Genomic DNA, 21,488 nt, shown 5'->3' on the forward strand with positions numbered 1-21,488 from the left:
TTGAGTGTGCAGGAAATATTACCTTAAATAGATCATATTCGATACTATAAAGCAAACATCAATGAGGTTAAAATACTTGAAATTATAAAATGCATATTCTCTGACCACAGAGAAATAAAACAAGGAATCGACAACAGAAAGGTATATGAAAAATCCCAAATACTTGGATCTTAATAACACACTTCTAAATAATTGATGGGTTAAAGAAGAAAGCACAAGATAAATTATTTTGAAATGAGTCAAAATGAAAACACATGAAAATTTGCAGGATAAAGTAAAACAGTCCTTGGAAGGGAAATGTATAATATTTAGTGCTTATCTTAGAAAAGAAAAATCTCAAATCAATGATGTAAACTTCTACCTTATGAAAGTAGAAGCAAAGCCAGTGAAATCTAAAATAAGCTAAATAAAGATAAGAACAGAAATTAATGAAATAGAAAACAGAAAAATAATGAAGAAATATTAATGTAACCAAAAGCTGCCTCTTTGAAAAGACTAATAATTGATAAGCCTCTAGACAGATTGACTGGAAAAAGAGGGACTCATATATATCATCCAGATATTTAAGGATAATCAACAAATATTGTGAACTTTATGCCAATTAACTCAACAATTGGGTAAAACAGACAGATTTCTTGAATGACACTGATTACCAAAACTGACACAAAAAGAAGTAAAAAATCCAAAGAGTCTTCTATCATTTAAAAGATTGGATTTGTTATTTAAAAGCCTTTCCAGAATGATACCTTCAAGCCCAAATAGTTAAACTGGTAAATTCTACCACATATTTGGAACTAGTAATATCAGTTACATTAATTCTTTCAGAGAATAGAAAAGGAAAGAATATTCTCCAACTCCTTTTATGAGGCCAGCAATAAAAACATTGCAATGAAAGAAAATTATATACCAACATCCCTCATGAAAATAAACACAAAATTACTCCATAGGAATGGGAGTTAGTGTGTCACTTAGGCTGAAACAACAGGATGCTGCCCTCCAGGACTTTGATTCTGACAAGAGTTGACATAATAAAGCAGGGATAATTAGAAGATATTCGTCCAACTACAGAGGATTGACAGAGGCAACAAATGCCCAACCGCAATGCTGGTGAGTACTCGCCAGTCAGACTCTTCCTGGAAGAAGGCATTGGTTGCTCTTTGTGGCCACGTTTCTCTTGATCTTTGCCCATTGTCTAGTTTAGCATTTTAACTTTTGATCAATTTTGTGGACTCTCCAAAGGCCTTTCCATAAATGCCTTCTGCTAAATTTAACAACTAAAAACCTGAACAGTAAATCAAGTTCTGCTAAAACTTTTACAACTAAGAACCTGAACTACTATAGAAATTGGTAGCAAAGAGTGACTTACACAGGCCCCCACAGAAATGGAGGGACTTTAGGATTGGAAAACTGATCTCATTGGGACGAAGGCTGTGAAAATTTAATTAGTATGCTGGGATAATAATCTAGAATAACAGTTCATTAAATTATCACCTATGGTCATCAGAAAAGAAGAGTTCATTCAATCTAAGGCATTGTTCAAAAAATATTTTCAGGGCTCCCCCTCTCCAATTTCTCAGCCTGATTCCCTCTGCATTGGCCTTATTATTAGAATCTATCCATGTATATTTACAGATAGCTATAATCAGCTGCAGATTTACAGGCTTTGAAGTCACAATATCTGAAAGAAAGAGACCTCTCTTCTCTCTCACTATAAACATTTATGCAAATCTTTGTTAAAAAGACTCCAGTCATGTGTGGAATCTATGGCCACCCGGAGATCATCATGGTGTCCGTAGATATAGGATGCACTTACTGACCAGCCCGTATCATGTGTCCACTCCTGTGGCAGAGAAGACAGAGTCTTTTGATTGTCAGCTCCACCTCATTCACATGGAGTGGAGGAGAAATGTTCCCAAAATGAAAGGATGTTGGACAAACAAAAAGCAATCATTGACTGCTACCGAGAGAAAGGGTAAAGATGAAGAAAATACACTTAGTGACCTATGGATGACAGTCCCCTTTGAGAAAGCTGGAGGGGATGCACTCAAGAGTCCAGGTGGAGGGACTGACTTCAGATCAGAAGGGGATGTGTCCTTTCTCTACTGTGTATATGTACTAAGCTGCCTCAAATCCTTGCCTAATTAAATTTAATAGTATCTATGACATAATTGACAGTGCAAGGTCATTGTGTCCTTGAAAATAAACCAGTTTAAGCAACAGGCACTTTAGCTATTGCTGATCAACCCTTGCTGATCAACCATTAATATGACAATATTTACATTACTAATAAAATTTCTGTTATGTTAAAATATGAACCATAGGATACCCATTTGGCATATTTGTTTAGTATTTTTAGTAGTCCTATGTGCTAGATTACTAAAAAAATGAAATGTATATGTTGACCATAGAGGCCAAATGTATAATGGTTGAGAGTGCAGATTTGGAAACAAGCAGAACTGAGTTTGAATCCTGGCTACACCACTTGTCACTTATGTGACCCTAGGAAAGTTACTTAATGTTGAAGTCATGTAAAATGTTCTGCAGAGGTCCTAGAACACATTAAGTTCTTAATAATATTGTTATCTATGGTTATTTATCATGCTTCTAAAACATTAAAGCCCATTCATTTAATGTATCACCCTCAACTTTTCATCATTCAGATTCTTTTCTAATTCAATCAGAATTAGTGAGGTTAGACTGTACGTAGATAAAATAAGGTATAAATATTGAAATACAGGGTCACATAAGCACCTGATCATTGTGCTTTTTATCTTTTTTTTTTTTAAGAAAAAAATTCTCTAGATTTTCCTCACCCAGAAATCCTTCCCAGACAGCTCCTTTAAGAACTGTAGCTCTTTCAGGATTCTTCACTATACTGAAAGAATTTAACCTTATTTACGTTGTCCAGTCAAAAACTTGGTAGTTCACTTTTAAGAGCATGTTTTCTAAACATCTCTGGTAAATGGAAATTTTGACTTTATGCCCAGGACACCCTGAGAGCTGCTCCTACAGAAAAAAAGCTAATAGGATAATAAATCCCAAGTCCTTTTTTAATGTTTTTTTCTCTCTGAACAAGAGTTGTTTTAGTTAAACTTGCATTCACTTTTCTCTGAACGCTGCCCACGCTCTCCTCGGACCATTGTGTTTAGTACAGGACTTTTGACTCAGTCATCATTACTCACACTTTACTGATTTTACTTTAAACACTGTTGGCTAAAACGACAATTTATCAAGACTGTTTTGCCTAGCAGTTGGGGATAATTTATTTTCCTGTTGAAGGGTTTGATATTTATTAGCGCGGCAGCGGGCCGGTCAGCAGAGATCCGCACTCCAGGGGACAGGCTCTGAGACCAGCTTCATGGCCTCTGCTCCGCCCTCTCCAGCTCCCAAGCTCCTAAGGCAATTCCGGGCTGGTGCCTGAGGATGCTGAGGGGAGAGACAAGTGTGGGGCTCTTTCTCTTGGGAAAAGGAAGCTCAGGGTGTTCTACTTCCCTCCCCTGGGAAGCTGGACCCACAGCTGCGAAGATGCCTAGCCAGCAATCCCAGGGGGAGAGGTGAGCCCCCAAACCCTCTCCTCATCGGTAGAGTCTCCGAGATCCCTGGTGTGCAGACGAGGACTCATCACAGAAATATGTGTATCTGTACAGAGAACTCGCCCAACTTCAGAAGCCAAACAGCATCTGGTTACAAGAGATTACTCAGGTAAGTTGGGGGCTGTTTGAGAAGTGGAGAATCCCAGACCTCTAATGCCAACGGGAGATGCCGTATCTTTGTAGTGCAATCAGAGTGCCTGGCAAGGGTAGGCTTTTAGTAATGATTTACTGTTGAGGCAAATGAATAACTGAAAGAAAGGAATTTGGGTTTACTGTGTGCCTGGCACTGTGCTAGATTTATATACATCATTTTTGTTTCATCCTTGCAATAACCCCAAGGATGAGTATTGGTTTCCAGTGGGCTCTGGGAAGTTCTGTAAATTGCCTATATTTGACAGGGAGTAAGTAGGAGAACCTGGGAACAAACCCAGATCTGTCTGAAACCATGCCCTTCTGATGCTTCATACCACTTCCCTACCAAAGGAAGGCCACGGAAAGCTGGCCTGGACATACCAGTGTGTTGCCTGGAGTTCCCTCCACTGGAGTCACTCCTTGAATTAGGGCATTATCTGTAACAGAAATATGTTATCTAAATAATTCATTAACACTCAGGCCACATTAGCAGAAGGAATTTTAAGTTTTTTGCTTTTCCAGAATAGAAGGAAGGGGACATGGCACAGCTAAATTTTGATGCTTCAAGTTCACACACTTGTGGGGTTGAGAGTGTAAGGAGGAACCGACTTAGAAAATGCCGGCGTGTGTGGGTCTGCCACACACAAGAGTGAGAGCATATGAAATCACACACCTGCAGGAGGATGAAGGGAAGGAGAAGGTCAATGGGCTTTCATGCCCCCATCACAGCCAATGCACCAAGCTTCAGGTGCTGGGAGATCTGAGGTCTTAGAAGTTTCCAAACATTTGTGGTGGGCCTACTATGTGCTAGGCACTGTACTGAAACTAAGGTTATAAAACCAGATCAGATAGAGTCCCCATGCCTGAGGAGTTTATAATGTTTGTCCCTGAGAAGCCGGGGAAATCCGTAGCTTGTCAAGGGAAGGAAAAACTCATGGAAGCAACTTGGGGAAAAAAAGAGGAAGCAGGTTAGGAAAGGAGGTGAGGGGAACTGAAGATGGAATTCAGCTCCTCCCAGGCCTCTGTGGAGGCACCACAGCAGTGGCACCTGCCCAGGCAAAGGTAAAGCCTACCCACTTCAGAGCAGCTTTGTCTTTAGAAAGGAGGCCTCCAGGCTCAGCCAGTCCTCAGAACCTACTGGCTGGTAGAACCTTCTTATTCCCTAGGAGCTCACTTGAGGGGATGAAGGATAGGTGAGGGAAAGGGATTGCACTCCCCTTATTCCCAGCACAGAGGAATTTGATGTTGGCACTAACCCAGAGGGAACTGCCCCTTTGTCTATCAACTCTACTTTCTCCTTTGCTATCCCTACAGAGTAGCCCTCCCTGTGTAGTCTTCACTCCCCCACCGCAGTCCTCAGCCTGGACTATGTAACACTGCCATAAAGAAATGAGGTGGGGAATATGCCTCCACTGTAGAGTGAACTGCTCAGAAAACAAATTCACTGAGGGATAAATTCCACTTTGAGAACTTCAGGGGAGGCTTATTTAGGACTTGCAGTGATGGGAGATTGACAGCAGCCTGAAGGCCAAGCAACAGATGGTGCCTAAGTTCCACTGCGATTGCGTCACCATGAAAAGTGGTTGCAACACCCAAATTGACCAGCAGTTCATCAGGGCCCGGGCCCCCAGGCCTTCCACTGTGGCCAATCAGCTCATTGTTTGAAGGACCCAGTTCATTGTTTTGTTGAGTCCACCATGAAACAAAATTCTTTCCAGAGCCTTGATTAGCCTTATTAGAGCTCATAAAACTTTTTCAGTCTGTCCAAATGTCTCCATTTTCTTCTAGATATTTGTGGTAGGGGGTATTTTTGTTGTCCGTTTTCAATTAGTAAAGAAATGTAGCAACAATAAAAATAAAAAGAAGAGCAAATTAGAATCTGGATGCATTGCTTCTTAATACTGTGTAAAAATATTGTGATAGAGGAAGGGGGTGAGATATAGAAAATACCTTCATCTTTTTCACATTCCAAGACCAAGTCAACTGCTGGCTTACGGAATGCATGTCATGCCATTCCATGACATAATATGAGCCTTTTTATTTCTTATCACAAACTGAAAATCTTGCTGATAAATGCCAACATGTGTTAGGATTCTTCCTATTTCCTGGCCTGTGTGTGGTCATGGGCTGTATGCTATCCATTAATGATAGAACATTGACCTTGGCTGTACTCTAGGTTCACTGAACAATTCCTTAGGGCCCGGAAGAACACAAGACATTTTTGCCAAAGCTGTCTCCACAACCCTTCTTCACCCTCTTAATTTTGAAACCCATGTGTATTTTAACAAAAATATTATCCATCTGTTTCTGATTCATTTACATGTAACTGACCAAATCTCCACTTGTCAGGGCTATCATGTCTCACAGGCTCTGCACTGGTGTATAATACCATGTTGAACCCTTCTTCCCTGAATATTAAGAAGTCTTGTTTAGCCAAGAAATTACATGCTCCACTCCCTAGCATTGAAGGGGTGCAGTGGGAGGGTCCAAATTCCAAATCCCTTGGTGCTTCAGTCCACTATGGGCTTGGCAAAATGTCTCCACTCGTCCACAGTGCTGACTTGATTGAGCTGTTATTGCTATGGTGTATGAGTGTGAGTGTGTTTGTTTATGAATGTATGTGTGTGTGCATTGACTGGTGGTGATTAAACACATTTTGTGACATTAACACAGACTAGGGGTAGGCTTCACTTCTCTGTAGTCAGATCAACTGGCTGACTTAGTGTGAGACTGAATTGAATTCCTCCTATGACTTCCACTGTGCTGGGTTTTATCCATCTGTCAACCAGGAGCAGAAAAATGAGAAGCAAGGCCTCTCAAAAACAGGAGGAAGAACTAAAGTTCTGGGAGTTCTCCCAGGATTCTTCACTTCAGGCAGCTTTATTCTCAGTTGGGAAGAGGGTATACAGGAGACCACTAGGTCAAGTCCACTCTCAGCATGGACAAGTGAGAGAAACCGTTGCTATTATTGCAGCTGTGTTGGATACTGGCATCATGCCAATCCACCCAGAGCTTCTCCCAAACTAGAAGTCACAAAAAAAGACCTGGGCCACCTAAGGCTGCCCTCACAGCCCAGACAAGAGTTGGCATGTCAAATGATGAATGTTTTTTCTACCTGTTCCACAAGAGCTAGATAGGGCCATCTACATCTAAACTCTTGCTTTTTAAAAAGTTCATTGAAACCTTATTCAGCATTCTGCTACTTCTGACAATATTCACCATAATGAAATCAATTGTTTCTTCCAATCCAGTTTTCTTTAATAAATCTTATTTTTATAGACTCAGATTAACCTATTCATTATTTTTATTGAGTTGTGAGCTATATAGAAAATCTGACACAAAGTTATATTTGTAGAGTGACATGAAATATTCGGGCTCACAAGTTGAGTGTGGAAAAAAAGATTTCTCAAAATCAAGCTTAACTCTATCTCCTAACTTAGTAAACAGATACTGGGTTAATTAAGGAGAATAAACTTTATTCTGGAAGTACAAGAGGTCTGAGTCTACTTGAGTGTTGTGGGATATGTTGCGAGTGATCTGTAGTTAATAACAGTTAAAGTACTAAAGTTTGTGAATAATTCACTTCTAAATAAAACTTAGTGGTAGCTTCAAGGTAAGCCCTATAATAATGCCACTTTAAACCACCACATTCTCTGATATGCTTTATTGAGTTAGAAGTGACAAGGTTCATGTTACTTTGAGGACCTGTAAGATAGTGCATAGGGATGCAATGGGAATGTGTCCTGCATGTGAGCATCATCTATCACTCATGTTACAGCAGAAATAGTTGGGAACCTCTACATTCAAGGTCTCAGTACATGTCATAGTTGGAATTGTGAGGCTCTTTCTCACTTTTTAATGTAGAGGGATTTGATTTTTAGCCCTTGTTATTATATAAAGCAAGCTCACACTCAGAAAAGGATCTTTAAGGGTTTTACTGGCCAAAGTGGCATTCCTGTGCAGTGTGATCTTGTAGTAAGGCAGAATTAGGAAACAGTGCTGGCATTAATAAATTCTCCTTTCTCTCTCCCTTCCTGCTTCTGTGTGTGTGTGTGTGTGTGTGTGTGTGTGTGTGTTCATGTGTACAGTTGATTAATTGGTTGGTTGTTTAGTGTAGAAAGTGAGTTACTGGTTCTATGAACCATTGGCACAGCTGTATCTGAGATAAGATTAGGAAAAGCATCAGCCACGCTGCAAATGGCACTAGATGGATTGCTAATGAGGCCAACGTCATGACTTCATGTTCAATCTGTGTACTGAGACTACTTACTATAGGCATGACCTGTGGGTTCCCTAAATCCTATCCCCATACTAGCCACCAGCCAGTATCTCCTAAATACATGCTATGGTCATAGTGTGGACCAAAAGATCAAATGTGACAATTGTTATGGATCGCTGAGAACCTCAGTGCTCCTCAAACTCCTACTTAGAATCAAAAACACTTACTGCCAAGGTTATAAATAATAGCTCCCTGCAGTGGCATTTTAAAACTTTCCAGTCTCTGGATAGCTATGTAAATCTGCCTTGCAGACTGAGGGTATACAATGCATTCAGATGAGGAAGGAGACCACACAATTTTTCCAGGCCAATGGGCAGGGCGATTTCATCTGTTTCTTCTTCCAACATGCACTCATCACCTCTGTTCTTTACTACCCACCTGACATTGAGACAGAGGCTGTGCTTTTAGATTTTGACAATTTTTTGCCATAATCCACTGGGCAAAAGAAACCTTGACACCTGCCATTCCTCCTTTTACCTACAACCATTAATAAACAAAAATACAGGGTAAGGTTGAGTATTAGTCCCAAATGTCCCAACCAGCTATTTTGGGTAAATTTTGCCTTTTCTTTCACTTTCCCAGTCTTCCCTGTCATACCAATACTTCACCTTAACTACTACCACTTTCTTCTCTCTCTCATGTTATTACCAGTTCTAGAGTTTATCAGTTCAAAAGGTTTCAACTGCTGGTAGCAGAAATCCAACTCAAACTAGCTAAAATATCAAGGAATTATATTGGCTAAATAGCTGGAAGTTCAGAGGTAGACAGGTTATTCTCATGGTAAATTCAGGCCTCCATTTCTCTGTAAGTCTCTGCTCTCTTTCATTAATTTGTTTTATCTGGATCTGACTTCCCTTCTGGCCATAAGATGGCAGCCAACAGCAAGAGGTAGGGGATCACCCGTCCTTATTCACATCCTTTGAAAGAAGAAGCTGACTTCTGTTCTACTCTCCTAAGGACAAGGAAGAACTTGCCTGAAGTCTCCAGTAACCCATTCTTAGACCAGAATTGGGTCATATGCCCATTCCTGAAGCATTCACTAACAAGTGGATTAGATTCTTTAGCTGCTTTCAATTAATTGAGTCTTACCACTGAAGTTAGAGATGGGGTAACTTCCCCTAAATCCTATAAACAAAACTGAGATGTCACTGTGAAGAAAGGAGAGAATGGATGCTGGATAGGCCATCAACATTGTCCAATAGATTGGGTATGTTCCCTTTATCAATTTAGATGATACATTGGTATAACCTATGAATAAGAAATAACTAATTTTGAAGCTCCATTCCATTGCCTTTTTGGGTTGTGGAGGCTCCAGAGAGCTTTGTTTGACCCAGGGGGACCACATCTGAAAGGCATTCTGCTCCTATGGGCTCATTCCCTTCCCACGAGGCAGCAGTTACACAATGAAGTAACAACCAGGCCTGAAAGCTTCTCTAAACTTAGCTCCCTTCCTGGAGAATTGGCCAACTCTACATTCCCATGTCACAAACCATTCAAGCCCCTGCGTGCAAACGCCTCACTCCTAGTATTTCAAAGGGCAGACCATTCCTCAGATGGGGAAGGCAACTGGGCAGGGCACAGGCACATGGCTCACATTTTCCTGCTCACGATATTTTTTCCATTGACTCAAGCCACAGTTGCTTCTTGGAGGGCCATGTTTGCTGATGATGACACAGATTGTTTCCGGTCTCTGAAGTGGTCATCTTCAGATTGCCCAGTGTGATATAACCTCTTTGGAATCAAACTCCTGTTGCCCTAAATGCCCTTGTGATTCTAAAACAGGACCTGGGGCTGCAGAACCATACATTAGCATGTAGACATAGCAGCTTCTTCCAAGCAAAAGAGAAAGAAATCAAGATTGTTATCACTGATCCCTTGGCATTGGCTGGTCCAGAGTTGTCCTTACTCAACTAATTCATTCCTTATGCTCATATCCTGTAAGATTCCAGAAGCTCTCCACCCTTACCTCACCTACATCCAAGAACCCCAATACAAGCCCAAGTCTGTCCTTGCAAACTATGACCTAAAAAGCCTTCCTGCCTTGTTCACAGCCCTGCCCTGACTGCCCTGATCTATTACCATAGTCAACACCAGCCCTCCATCCTTTACTCTGCCAAAAAAAGTATTTCAGTGCTACTGCTCTTGGATTTCTGACTTTTGCTTGAGCAAATCAAGCTCCAGTTCTATTATTTCAATCTAAAATTCCATTCAGAATACATTGGTTTGCATAATTGAAAATACCACACAGAGTGGATGTAAATGTGGCTCCATCAATTGCTAACTATGTAAACCTAAGCGCATTACTGTTACTCCTCATCATGTTGTCAACATGTATTTATTAAGGGCCAACTATGCATCAGACAGTGTGCTAAGCTCTAAGACTAAGCTCCTTCATCTATCAAAAGGAATTAATAAAACACATCTCATAGGGTTGTTGTAAGAATTAAATGAGATAATACATGTCAAATTCCTAGCACAATGCGAAATGCTTAGGAAACATCCATAATTGGTGGCTTGAGTAGCTGTTATAATTACTGAGAAAGCACCTGGTCCATCTGCTTCCCCCTACAATGTGATCCATCTGAGGGCTTCAGGAGTTCCTCGGTCCTTTCTTGTGCTTTCATTTCAATCTGTCATGCTTCCCAGATATCCTACAGATATGGATTGGGCAGCTGCTTAAAATGGGTCCACTGGTGATGTCAACACAATCATGTCCCCACACACAGAGCTTAGTGCAGGCACAGGGCTTAGCCAACCACAGGCGCAAGTCCCAAGTGCCATGTCCCCGGTTTGCCCTGGAGTGTGGGTGTGCTGTGCCTGTGTAAGAAGTGCACATGTCTTTAGCCATAAATGTTGCGTGGCTGTTATAAACCATGAAGTCTGGTAATACCAGCAGCAGCTTATCAGGTTTCAAATGTACCACTTTCTTCCAGGTTTCCAGATGCTCTTTATTCATTCTCTCTCTCTCTCCCCGCCACCGCCAACTCTCCTCTCCTTTTCCTCATTCTAAAATGCCCCATATTGTTTACCTTAATCTAACAATTTATAATTAAGTTGAATATAACTTCAAGAGTGGGGAAAACAGCTAGAAGTGTATATTTAAAGGAGAAACAGGAGTGGAAATTTACCACATGCCTCACTGTGCCAGACCATTCATAGGTCACAGGCAGACTAAATGAAGGTGACTCAAAGCTCTTCAACTTAGAGGAAAGAAATGGGTGAGAGGATCTGACTTAATATCATTACAAATTTACAACTCATTTTCAACATATTTCTCAGTGTATAAGATCTAGTCCCTTAACAAAAGCAAAGACCTCTATTAAGGGGGTCTGCTTACTAGAAGCCACACATGGTCTCTCTACTGCAAGTGAAAATCCCTTCTCCTAAGACAAAGTCTATTTTTGGAAAAATAGCAATGGATTGAAGAATTACTACTAAGAGAGATAATCTAGTTAAGTGGCTCTTTCTTTCTTGACTTATCTCTTCATTTGTAAAATGTAAATTAAAGCACAGTACCACCTCTGTTCTTTAAAGGACCTCAAGGGGGCTACTGATAGTATCTTCCCCTCTAGTCCATCCTGGTGTTTAAGAGACTGTTTGTGCTTCCTAAGAAAAGTCTTAAGATGATGTCTGTGTTGAGGCAACATGAACCTTGGAAGGAATATCATAGAGAAGTCATCCTACTGGGAAGTTATTCATCCCATTAAGTGATTGCTACTCCGTGGCAAAGGGCCAATGAGTGATGAAATCAGACACAGTGCAAGGAAGCCAGGAGCCTGAGCACCTCTGCCTGGAATGGTGATGTCACACTCAGAGTGCCAGCAGACAGAGTTGTGAAGAGCCTTATAAGATGCTAGGGGAAGAACAGCAGACAGAGGAGTTGTATTAAAAGGATGGGAGGACATGATTTGCAGAATTTCATTGGGCTTTTCTGATTCTCATGACATATGAAAGCCACCCAGGAAGAACTTAAGTCACCAAGTTTGTGGCACTTTGTTACTACAGCCCTAGAAAACTAACACAGATTTTGGTACTGGAAGTGGGGTGGCTTAAAACAACAGAAAAATATTGCCTTACAGTTCTGGAGAATGGAAGTCTGAAATTAAGGTGTCTGGAGGGCCATGCTCTCTCTGAAACATGCATCCTCTTTCTAGCTTCTCACGGTGGCCATCAACCCTTGGCATTTCTTGCAGCTACATCACTCTAATCTCAGCCCCTGTCATCACATAACATTCTCTTTGTGTGTCTTTGTCCAAATTTCTCTCTTCCTGTGAGGACACAAGTCACATTGATTACAGCCCGCCTTAATAACCTCATCTTAGCTTGATTACATCTTCAAAGATCCAGATCCTATTTTCAAATAAGGTTATATTTATAGGTCCTGAAAGTCAGAACTTCAACAAATGTTGTTGGTTTTTTGGCAGGGGGACACAATACAACCTCCAATCAACCCCCAAGTAGATCATGTCATAGGTCCTCAGTTGACTACTGTTAGTAAGTGGCCATTGAGAGTGTACTTGATTGAACTTCCAAAGACCAACGTGTGAGTGTAAATGCCACATCAGGCAATGGAAATGGATGCTGGACATGGAAGACCTCCAGGACTTGGGCAAGTTCCTCTCTTGATTTACTAACAGCTTTCCAGGCACTCATGAAAGTTTGGGGAGCTGTAAGAAAAACCAGGGACCTTTGGCTGCTAGTGACATGAAAGTTGTGAAAGTGGTGCAAGGTATCAAATGGTTTCATAGGATGCTGAATACTTTATTCCCAGCAGGCAGTTTGATCTTCTCTGGAACTCAAAACACTGAATTTCCCAAGACACTGGAGAGAAATAATCACAACTTTCTGATGTACAAATCATACTGGCAATAAATTTTCCAAAGAGCAAAGGATCCAGGATTCTTTTTTGCTGAAGCAAATCTAAGTGATGACACAGAGAAGCACCAGGGCATTTGCGTGTCTCTCATGGAAGAGGATTACGTTTCTACATCTTCTGGTTCAAGGTTTTCAGGTGCAACCATTGCTCTCAGTTTGACTATTTCCTCTCCACATATAGGGGGCTATTCAGAGACTCCTTTGGCATCTGGCAACATGGGTTTCATGACCGCAAAGTAAAAATGAAATAATGCACATACCAAAACATAAACACATTGTAAAGTGCACTCAGCCTCAGATTCCAAACTCAGCGACCCTGCATGATTTAACAAAGGGGGAAGCCAGACTCCTGTCCCAGCGGGGAGAAACAAGGCCTCCAAACTGACAGCTGCTATCATTCCAAAACAAGTCATTGTTTATAAATGAATATTCTTTGTGATAAATTATTGAATTACATGAAAATTCTATGATTGCCTGCTGCTGCCAGATTTGGTTTTGGTCTCAAAAGCCAGCATGGAATGTACTAGAGACAGACAGCAAAATTAAAAACTGCTGTCCTTTCTCACAAAATTCTCCAAACTCTCAGTCTCCCCCAAACTTGTAATATGAGTTCTGGATTTGGACACCCACAAGACCCTTCAGAACACTTATAATATATATGGTTTTAGATTAGAGACACTTTGGCTCATTCTGAGAAAAACGTAGGCATGAATCACAGCCCATGATTTACTTTATGATAGGTAGTACTCAAAATCTAAAAGTAAAGAGAGCCATGACTTTTCATAAACATTCACTGTGTGCCAGGCATTGTCCTGATTGCTTTACATAGTTATCTCATTTAATCCTCACAGTATCCCTAAGAGTTCATTATTAGACCCCTGTAGCAGGTGAAAACAACTGATGCATGCAAAGGTTAGGTGATTCACCTAAGTTCACACAGCAGTAACCTGAGAATGCCAGGTCTGGCAGCTGGCATTTGATTCCAAAACTCATACTCTTTCCTCGATAGCGCACTTGCTCCTACCACAGCTTAACAGATAACTACATCTGGTACTAGCATTCAAAGAAAAATACTGTACCATTTTCTAAACTCTTACATTGACTCTTTATATGCTATTTTTCAAATAGGCATATTTTAGAAAAAAAACTGAATATGAAAACATTTGATTTGTCTTTTCCTTTGGAATAGATTTTTCCTCCTCCTCCTCCTCTTCCTCTTCCTCCTCCTCCTCCTCCTCCTCCTCCTTCTCCTTTTCTTCTTCCAAATTAACTGGAAAATGAGTTAATTCCAGTGAAATTAGCAGGAATAAGAAACAACAGCACTGGCTTTTAATCTCAATTTTGCTCCTCATTCACTTGGTATAAATCTAAATCTTAGCTCCTCTCTTATACAAGGGGGATGACAAAAACTGTGTTGCCTATTTCACAGGTTGTTGCAATAATTAAATGATATAATATCAGGAAAAGCATTTTGTAACCCATTAACCTCAAATTCTGTATGTAATTATTATACCCTAGAATGTTCTCTGATAGTTCAATGAGAAAGAAAAAAAAATTGGCAAATGTATACATATGTAACAAATCTGCACATTGTGCACACGTACCCTAGAACTTAAAGTATAATTTTTTAAAAAAAAGAAAAAAAGAAAAAGAAAAAAATTTTAGGACAATAGTCCAGTGTTAGCCAGTGGTCTGTGGATAAGCAGGATCTCTGATAAAAACAACAATGACAACAACTGATTTTTAGCATTTGTCAATTCCCATGGTGTAAATATTCCCCACAAGAAGTTTGTAGCTTTGGCAGAACTATAAGCCAAACGAACTTCTTTTCTTTATATTAAATTACTCACCCTCAGATATTCCTTTATAGCAACACAAAACAGACTAAGACATCAACCCAACAAACCTTGCTGTTTGCTGCTTTGACCCTTGTCTGAAGAGTGAGTGACTGCCTCATCTAAAGCTGGTATGTTGCCCAGGGAAAAAAAATTTGCTCCAGGGAAATGTCATTACTGCAGTCAGACACTGGGTGCCAAGAACCAGAACTCAATCCACCCACTCTTTCCTTGTTCACAGTATAACAGCTGACATTTGATTTGGCTACATGTAATACAGACACAGTGGCTTAAACAAGATTATTTTTCTCTCCTATAAGAGAAAATGGGAAATGTGTCAACCAGAACCAACCTACATCAAGGACCCAGGCTTCTTCCAGTTGCCCTCTCCACTGTCCTCATGGTCCAAAATGTTTGCTGGCACTTTATCCATATCATGTGAGCTCTAGGTAGTAGGATGGAAAAAGAAATGAAAATAAAAGCACATTATCTCACTTTTAAGGATACTTCCTAGAAGTCCCACACAGTACTTTGCTTATATCTTGCTGGCTAGAAACTAATGGAGGGCCATACCTAGCAACACCTGAGGCTTGAAAATATAGCCTTTTATCTTAAAGGCAACATGTCTAGCTTCCTTAGCCCATTTTTGTGTTGCTATAAAGGAATACCTCCTGAGACGGGGTAATTTACAAAGAAGAGAGGTTTATTTGGCACATAGTAATGATGTCGGGAAAGTTCAGGTTCGGGCATCTGTATCTGGTGAGGGCCACAGGCTTCTTCCACTCATGGCAGAAGGTGAAAGGGGGCTGGCCTGTGAAGATATCAAATGGAGAGAGTGAAAGTAGAGGGTGGGGGAAGGTACCAGACTTCTTTTAGCAACCAGTTCTACCAGGAACTAGTAGAGTGAGAAATCGTCACCCTCAATCTCCAGGGAGGGCACTAATCTATTCATGAGGGGTCCACCCCCATGACAAACACCTCCCATTAGGCCCCACCTCTGACACTGGGGATCAAATTTCAACATGAGGTTTGAGGGAAAAACCTTCAAACTACAGAACTAGCTAACTTTCAGGCTCTTCTATGAAGGAGGAACGGAGAATAGATATTGGGATAAGCAGCTAGCTGTCTCTGGTATATGTTTGCTCTTGTTTATACAGTCGTATAAGTCATCAGACAGTAAAGAAAGGAAGGAAAGAAATGCTTTTTTTTCTTCTACCTGAAGCTCTGTGGTCTCTTCTCCCCATTCATCCACTGTGTGTCACATGAGAAGTTAGCAGTCTACAGATAATTTAAATTGCATGGATACTGAGGGCCAAATATAGAGGAACTATATTTCTGGGATGTGTGTGCAAAACATATTATAATGTCCTAATAAACTTTATCTGGAAGATAGCAATAATTATATATGATCATTATTAATATTATGGTAGGTAGAAATAGGTGGAAGTTCTTGTCTCTCTAGATGCACTTGTCTAAATGCAGCTATATCAGTTACCTACTTTGATAAAAGTAAGATATATATATCTGACTAAAGCTGATACTGACAAAAATGGGGGAGAAACCTCCTACTTTCCAAATATCACCCATCTAGACTTTTGGTGGCATGGAAGTTGGAAATCTGTTTATTATACGAATTCCATTCAGAAAGTCTTGTTTAACCATGTAAATGCCTGCCTCCAGCCCTATGCCTATATCCTCCATCTCTTCTTCCTATTGGAGCCAGTAAGTAGCTACCCAGGCATCAAGAACATTTGTCCCCATTCCTTGAAGGAAGAAGTCTCCGCCAGCTAAGCAAGGCTCTTCATCTCTATTTTTTTCCAAAGTAGCATGGGTACAGAACCAGAGACACATTAATCCATAAGGAATTTTTCCAGTGACAAACGGAAGAGCCACACAAACATGCAAATACATACATAAGAACATGGACAGCTACCCTGCTGAGACTAAAAGTATTTGTAGATTGTCAAACAACATCCAGGGATGAGCTATATCCTGGCAACTCTATTCCATTTTATACCACAAAAAAAAGCACTATTGGACATATTGGGATAAGCAACTAGCTGTCTCTGGTATATGTTTGCTCTTGTTTATACGCTAAGATCACTTCCTACAGCCTGGCAGGGCTATAAGTCCTGAGGCAGTATCAGCCTCTGGCCATTCTCATCTCTTCCCAGACTGAGCATTTCTCACTCTAATCACTGTTGCTCCATGAAACACTAGCTGGGATGACCCTGTCTGTCAGATCCTTCTGGATGGAGTATTGGAATTTTTTTTTTTTTTCCTGGGACTACAGGTGCCTGCCACCATGCCTGGCTTTTTTTTTTTTATGTTTCTCCTTCAAGTTATTTAGGCACATCACTTGATGAGTTTGAGTCTAAGAAAAACCTATAAGCTTTCCCTGAGAGGGACAGTGGGATACAAGGAAGCAGGTTGGATTCCTATTAGAGGAGCAAGGGGTACATGGTGTGGATTTTCCAGACAAGGCTGCATAATATGGGCAGCGGAGAGTTTCAGTTCTCACTCAGATAAAGAAGTGAAGTGGAGAAGTTGAGTTTAGCTTTTAGCCTTAACTGATCAATAGATGAGAATCTTACCGCCATAAAGAAGGGATTTTCCTTACGTTACACACAGAGAGTATCTTTAGACCAGGAAGCAAATACTGCTCAGTTAATACTAAAGAAAGAAAATACAGTATGTGCCACATAATGGCATTTTGGTCAACAATTGACCCCATATATGACAATGGTCCTTTAGATTAAAATTGAGCTTAAAAATTCTTATTGCCTAGTAATGTAGCTATTGTAATACTGTAGCACAATGCATTACTCACACAAATTTATGGTGAGAAAAATAAACCACCATGGACATATTCCTGAAAAGAGTGATACCTTCTCAAGGAGAGCCTGAGGCAGGTCCTTCAGAAGGGATTCCACAGGAAGGCACTGTTGTCACAGGAGATGACAGCTCCAGGCGTGTTACTCTCCCTGAAGACTTTTCAGTGGGACAAGATGTGGAGGTGGAAGACAATGATACTGATGATCCTGACCCTTTTTTGGCTAAGGTGTGTATTTATGTCTTGGTTTTTAACAAAAAAGTTTTAAAAGTAAGAAAAATGTTAAAAATTTTAAAAATAGAAAAAAGCTTATAAAATATGGATATAAAGAAAGGAAATATTTTGTACAGCTGTATAATGTGATGTGTTTGTGTTTGTTTGCTTGTTTAGTTGTTTGTTTGTTTGAGACAGGGTCTCACTCTGTTGCCCAGGCTGGAGTGCAGTGGTAATATCTCAGCTCACTGCAACCTCAGCCTCCGGGTTCAAGTGATTCTCATGCCTCAGCCTCCCGAGTAGCTGGGACTACAGGTGTGAGCCACCATGCCTAGCTAATTTTTGTATTTTTAGTAGAGACAGGGTTTCACCATAATAGCCAGACTGGTCTCAAACTCCTGACCTCAGGTGATCTACCCGCCTCAGCCTCCCAAATTGCTAGGATTACAGGTGTGAGCCATGTGCCCAGCGGTGTTTGTGTTTTAAGCAGTTATTACAAAAGGGTTAAAAAGTTAAAAGAGTAAAAAGTTTATAAAGTTGAAAAGTTACAGTAAGCTAAGGTTAATTTGTTATTGAAGAAAGAAAATATGTTTTCCTAAATTGAGTGTAGCCTAAGTATACAGTGTTTATAAAGTCCATAGTAGTGTACAGTAAAGTCCTAGGCCTTCACAGTCACTCACCACTCACTCACTGACTCACCCAGAGCAACTTCCAGTCCTGCAAGCTTCGTTCATGGTAAGTGCCCTGTACAGGTGTACCGTTTTATACATTTTATACCATAATTTTACTGTACCTTTTCTATGTTTAGGTATGTTTAGATACACAAATACTTACCACTGCATGACAATTGCTTACAATATTCAGTACAGTAACATGCTGTACAGGTTTGTAGCCTTGGAGCCAGACTATACCATATAGCCTAGGTATGCAGTGGGCTATACTGTGTAGGTTTGGGTAGTACCCTCTATGATGTTCACACAACAGAATTACGTAACGATATATTTCTTAGAACATATCCCCAACATTAAGCGACCATAACTCTATAGATAATCTCCACTGGTCCAATTCTGCACCCCTGCAAAAAAAAATGTAGCACAAACCACAACATGATACACACCATACTAGAGGCAGGGCCCCAAATATGTGTTCCCACTTCAAATTTTCCACATAGGTTGGCTAAAACCAGGTCCTGGAATGTTAATTAGGACCTGATCACAACTAATGGACCAGAAATTATGAAATGCTTCATGTTACCAGTCATTTAAACTAGATAGTTAAGAATCCAGTTATGGTTAGGTTCAAACTGAGGCTTAAATCTAATATATTTATTGCAAGTAACACTGAACACTCAAGTGCCCTTGTTTTGAATCTAAACGACACCACGTATTGTATCCATTTCCTGCATCTTTGAACCATGCAGCAGCCAAATCTGTCATCTTTCTTTCTCATTTGGGAGTATTCAAAGTGACATCTCCTACTATGTCACCATACCTGAGAGAAAACGGGGAGTTCAGTTCCCATGCACTGTTTTACATTAGATGAATTTAGTCTGAGAACGTAACACAAAGCTGGTAACCCCGCTGCCTGGGTTATGAGTAGGGTGGTATACCAGGGTCAGAGTTGTTCCCATTTTTTCATTTTTGACTTCTTTGCTTCATAAAAACATTTTCCTTGCTTTAGTCTATCATTATGCCACTTTTTCTTCTTTTTCCTAGAAATTTCCACCAGGAATGTGCACTATACGTGGAAATACAAACACAAACCGGAGCTGAGAAGGGCCTGGGTCCCCTGACTTCAAGGTTTTTCTAAAGAAAAATACACAAAGGCAGCCACGCCTCGCTCTGGCTTCCTAGTAACCCCAGAAAAAAATTCCAGAAATGTGTTTTAATTCTTTAGCCTGAGTGACAAAAAGGTTAAAATGTTTCCCAAAGTCCACTTAAGAATAATTCCGACCTTGGGAAAATGGATTTTGTTAGCCCCAAAGCTTATTAAGATTAATGGCAAGAGGGGCTCGTTATTCTGCCAGAAAAATCTACTTACAAATCTAAGAGGGGGATTTTATTCTGTCCATTTCTAAAAGCAGGGGACTTAGAGTGCCTGACAAGTACCCCCTAGGAAGCAGGTATGCTGTATACAGACAGCAGGGGTGCATGACTGGGATGCTCACTTGGAGAGGTATTGGCTAGGCCAGGAAAAAGGGTTCTTATACGGGACTTCCTATATAGAGAGGTCACCCTGCTCTCACTTCTGAAACCCACCAACCTGGCCACACAACTAGGTTTTATGGAGCCCAGAAAGATATTCAGAAACTGGAGCCTTATTCAGAGTGTAAACAGCTCTCATGCCTGTTGGCCTTGTTGCTGCTCCACAACAGGGGACTGTGGCTTATTCAAGTGCTCAGCCATCACGATGAGCCCACCACCTCTTGGCCCTGCTGCCCCAGCTTCAGCCACTTCTGACCAACTGACTTTTCCCATGCCTTCTATGGAAGCTCACAGGCAGGATGCCGGCAATTTGCTCGTTCACCATGAAGTGGCAGGTATCTCTGTGGGGCGGCACCCATGGGCTGGCTGCTTTTTGCGCTGCAAGACAGTTGATGGATGGCAGAATTTTGGCCAAGTACTCAGCCCTGGTCATCTTGGCAAGGCAGAGCACCGAAGCCTGTTGCTGAGAGACCGGAATTCGCAGACTCAGAGATGACTAGACAAAGACTCTGGCTTTGATTATCAGCTCATGGAATTGGTGGAAGGCAAATAGACAGGAAGCCTTCAGGTTTTTAAGGATTTTGGTTCAGTCCAAGAAACCCAAGCCTGGCTGAAAACAGCCTGTGATTACTCAATCCCCGAGGTAATTTCCAGGCCCCTCAAATTTGCACAAAAAAGTAATGGGCTCCAAAGAAGTACAGATCCCAAAAAGGGCATACGTGCCAATATCTATCTCAGATGAGCTAAGAGGACAATGGACAAGGGAGACGTTTCCAGAGAGCACATCTAGGATTTGCCAGATTGGCTAACCAAGGAACTCGCTGCATTACCAAGGCAAGAACACTTCACCGTTCCTAGGAAGCAGGGAAAAATACATACAGTGAACCAGAGACCACTGTGTACTGTTTTCTCATTGTCTATTTCTTCCAATAAAAGTTTTCTTTGAGGTTATCCTCCACCATTTTCTATTTACTGGGTTATCGTAGAAAGGAGAACAGGCTTAGCTGTTGCAACAAAGAGACCTAAAACTACAGTGGCTCAAAGAAGACAGAAAGAAGTTTATTTCTCAAGTGCTAGAGCAGAACTGTCTAATAGGAATATAATGCAAGTCCCATTTGTAACTTAAAATCCTCTAGTAGCCACACTGGAAAAAATAAGCAGTGAAATTAATTTTTGATAATGTATTTCTTTTAACTTAATATATCCAAAATATTTTCATTTCAGCATGTAATTGACATAAAATACTATTGATATATTTTGCATTCTTTTTTGGGAGGAATTAAATCATAGCCCATGTCAATTCAGACAAGCCACATTTCGGGAGCTCAAATACCACATGTGGCTGGTGGCTACCATGTTGGGCAGTGCAGACTAGAGATCAGAGAGAGTCCCTAAACAGTTCTGTCCAGGGTTAGCCAGGAACTCACAGTGCTTCGATTTCATCATTCCACTTTCTTTAGAGCAGGATTTCTCAAGCTCAGCACTACTGACTTTTGAGGCCTGATAAAGCTCTATCTAGTGCAT

The 21,488-nt window shown here is 40.8% G+C and overlaps 1 long non-coding RNA gene across 1 annotated transcript; it reads left to right on the forward strand.

The window, feature by feature from the left end:
• The first annotated feature begins 3,529 nt into the window (after window positions 1-3,529).
• On the forward strand, window positions 3,530-12,896 carry LOC140712324 (uncharacterized). The gene is made up of 2 exons (XR_012093856.1): window positions 3,530-3,702; window positions 12,429-12,896. It is a non-coding gene; the product is annotated as an uncharacterized lncRNA (long non-coding RNA).
• The last annotated feature ends 8,592 nt before the right edge of the window (window positions 12,897-21,488 follow it).

The sequence above is a fragment of the Chlorocebus sabaeus genome, chromosome 8 (assembly GCF_047675955.1).
Source record: "Chlorocebus sabaeus isolate Y175 chromosome 8, mChlSab1.0.hap1, whole genome shotgun sequence".
Classification (NCBI taxonomy): Eukaryota; Metazoa; Chordata; class Mammalia; order Primates; family Cercopithecidae; genus Chlorocebus; species Chlorocebus sabaeus.